At 35.7% G+C, this 3,034-nt stretch overlaps 1 long non-coding RNA gene across 4 annotated transcripts; it reads left to right on the top strand.

Annotated features, from left to right (window-relative positions):
• The first annotated feature begins 211 nt into the window (after positions 1 to 211).
• Positions 212 to 2,117, top strand: LOC113718837 (uncharacterized). 4 transcript variants are annotated; one of them, XR_011824967.1, is made up of 6 exons: positions 212 to 365; positions 654 to 753; positions 828 to 869; positions 999 to 1,076; positions 1,511 to 1,573; positions 1,651 to 2,117. It is a non-coding gene; the product is annotated as an uncharacterized lncRNA (long non-coding RNA). The 4 variants fall into 4 exon arrangements; XR_011824966.1 differs by having other exon boundaries at positions 212 to 389; XR_011824965.1 differs by lacking the exon at positions 212 to 365 and adding an exon at positions 385 to 523.
• Positions 2,118 to 3,034: the final 917 nt, after the last annotated feature.

The raw sequence follows: 3,034 nt of genomic DNA, 5'->3' as shown, positions 1-3,034 counted from the left end.
TCACAAACACTAATTGAAGAGGTTTTATGGAGAAATTGCAAGTTTCAATGGTTGGTTTTGATGATTTGGAGCAAGCTTGAAGAGTTTTCTTCCTTGTGCTTAGAGTAAGAGAGAGAGAAAGAGAGAGCCGGCCACTTATGGGGGATTTTTGATGATTTTTGGTCATTTTTGGTTTATCAACATAAGTAGATAAAGAGCCGAAGGCCTCTGATGACCTGGATTGGTTTTCGTCGTCCTCTCACGTGCCGCGCACGTGGATCATCCCATCTTTTTCGCGTGATGCGCTTCGTGTGTCCATTTTCTTTCTCGGCTTAGGGTTAGCCGCATAAAACACAAGAATCTCTCGGCCGCTTCTTTCTTCCGCCGTCTCTTCTCCAGATCTTTCCACCGTCTTCGTTTCTCTCTCTCTGTTCCTTTAATCATTCTTTTCTTCCACATTTTTTTCGTGCATTCTTGTTCTCGTCAGATCTTACCGTCTCTTCTTGTCAGATCTTGCATTTTTTTTTTTGAAAATAGACAACGAGTACACTATCTGTTCTTGTCGGATCTTTTTTTTTTGTTGCTTTTTTTCCCTTTTCTGATTGCTACTACTATTTTGTTGTTTATGAGGATTATGTTATTCTTTTTAATTTTTAGATTTTTTATTTCTGTAGCTTGGATGAGCCCGTGAGGTGGGGTTTCAAAGATTTCCACTTTATTGATGCAAGAATTGGATGTTGGGTACTAGCACTTGAAGATATATGCTTTAGATTGGTATTTCAATATTTCCTCCATTTCCCTCTTCTTCTTTTTTTTTATTTTTTTTAACAAGCTCCTCTTTTCTGCAGATCCTTTTACGTGCGAGGTCTGATAGGAGTTTCTTCCGTCAGGTAATTTTTTTGTTCTTGTTTTTCTTGCAAATTCTATTTGTCTCTGTCTTTCAGTTTTGCTATATTTGTCATTCTTTATTGACTTCCTTTTATTTTGTTTTCTTTTCTGGGTGCTGAGCTGTGTGTTAGGTTGAGCAATGTATAAATGAGGAGAAAGCAAGAGCTTGTCATTTTCTCTGCTCACCTTCAATTGAGAAGATGTTATGGGTAAGCTTTTCTGTGGCATCGGGAATAATTCTGTTTCATTTTTCTATTGCTGCATCACGAATCAAGAGCAGTTCAAGTTCCTATTCTGAGATTTTCTTGTGTTGTTTGGTTCTTAGTATTGTAAAAGGTCACTTTTCCATGTTTTAGTCCAAACACCATGATGACAGAATAGTATTCATATTATCATAACAATTGCATCAAGTACAAAACATTTTTTGAGCCAAAACTTCTCAATTGCACTGATTATACACCGAGTTTAGTTCCCTTTTACTCTTCTGTTTTGTGGCACTATTACCTATTGTCATGTTGTTGGTCGAAAGCACTTTAGATGTGTGTGTGTGTGTTAAACAAGCCTCAATTTTTTGCACTTTTTTGGTCTTCCAATTAGTTAGTTCAGTCTTGATTAATTACAGCTCTTTTGGCCTTTCTTGCAGTAATGCCTACAGTTATAGAAATAATAGTAGATATACCTGAGGATTCACAAGTGACACTTACAGGTAAGTTCATGTTCTAGCCTTCTGCCAATTCTGTTAACACCACCAAAGTGCACCAATTGGAGGACATTTTACTGCAGGGAATATCGACGAACAAGATTTTGGATGCGAGAAAGCTTTTAAGGGTCCATGTTCAGACATGCCATCTAACCAATTACTCCATGTCTCACGTGGTCAGTTCCTTTACCTTCGTACTGCATTCTTCATTCTTCGTACTACATTTTCTTATTACGTATTACACTAAGAATTGATGGACTCTAAACATAAGATAAGACACAACCTTTCATCTATCATCTATCATCTTCCTGCCCCGAAATGAAAAAGGGTACGGTCAAATCTTAGATACCATGAAGTTAGGATTTGTGGTTAATACTATCTGGTCTACGTGTATGGTGATATGGTTGCCTGTCAATGTATTATGTGTAATTTTTATGGGCCTTAATGAAACTAAAGGCCTGAATAAACTTAACAAGTTGTCTGTAGGAGAATGACAAAATAAAATAAAAAAGTTTGGTTTCTATTGACAAACTTAACCACGGATCCTTTTTCGGTGCTGTCGCGCCCCATTTTTCGCGATGGAAAAATAAGAATAAAAATAGGGATTTATAAAAGATCTGATTTTCATTAAAAAATAAGTGAAAAGGGACCTAGAATGGGACTTAAAAGAATGCGACAATTTGGGTCCAAAATTTAGTCTAAAAGGGTTTTTAAGAAAAAAATAGGAGTCGCCACTTGGTATGGAGTTTTGGTGTACCAAGTCACCCAAAAATAAAGTAAAATAAAATAAAACCCTTTTTGACAACTCCAGGTCTTTGAAAACAAGAGAAAATGGGTTCGGGAGTCACGGTTGAAGAAAGGGAAGGCAAAGGTTCAATTGACTCAAACCTAAGGCACCCTTTCAACCTAGTCTAACCTAGTTGCGAGGTTTAGTCAAAATTTTCCTAATCTAACCCTTAATTTTATCATATTTGGATGTTTCCTATATGGATGCAAATCTAAATATATCGAAAGGGACAAAATGTTCATTCAAGGGGTTTAATTGAACCAATCGCATTAATTGCGAAGGCCAAAATGATTCCTTGAAAGTGTCACAATATGCAAATGATGAAATTAAAATAAAAGAAAAAAATTAAATTATATACATATATATAAGTGATCAAAGAAAAGGAGAATGCAACATAAAGGGTACGGGAGGCAAAACTCGTGACATAATTTTCTTATACATGGATTAATAGGGTACTTAAACTAGAAAGTTATAATCACCCATTTCCCATGTTTGAAAAATAATTATTTTAACATGAACAAGCAAATGAACTAGCTTAAATGAGATGCAATTCTAAATGACATGATTAGCACCTATAGCGGGTAGGGGATAATATAATAAGAAATATCATGCAAATGAGAAAAGATCCTAAAAATATGCATGAAGATGTAGTGAATAGCACACAAAGATGAATCTAACGC

Source organism: Coffea arabica, chromosome 11e, assembly GCF_036785885.1.
Source record: "Coffea arabica cultivar ET-39 chromosome 11e, Coffea Arabica ET-39 HiFi, whole genome shotgun sequence".
Taxonomy (NCBI): domain Eukaryota; kingdom Viridiplantae; phylum Streptophyta; class Magnoliopsida; order Gentianales; family Rubiaceae; genus Coffea; species Coffea arabica.
Note: the sequence above shows the minus strand (reverse complement) of the source record. Positions and strands in the feature narration are given on the sequence as shown.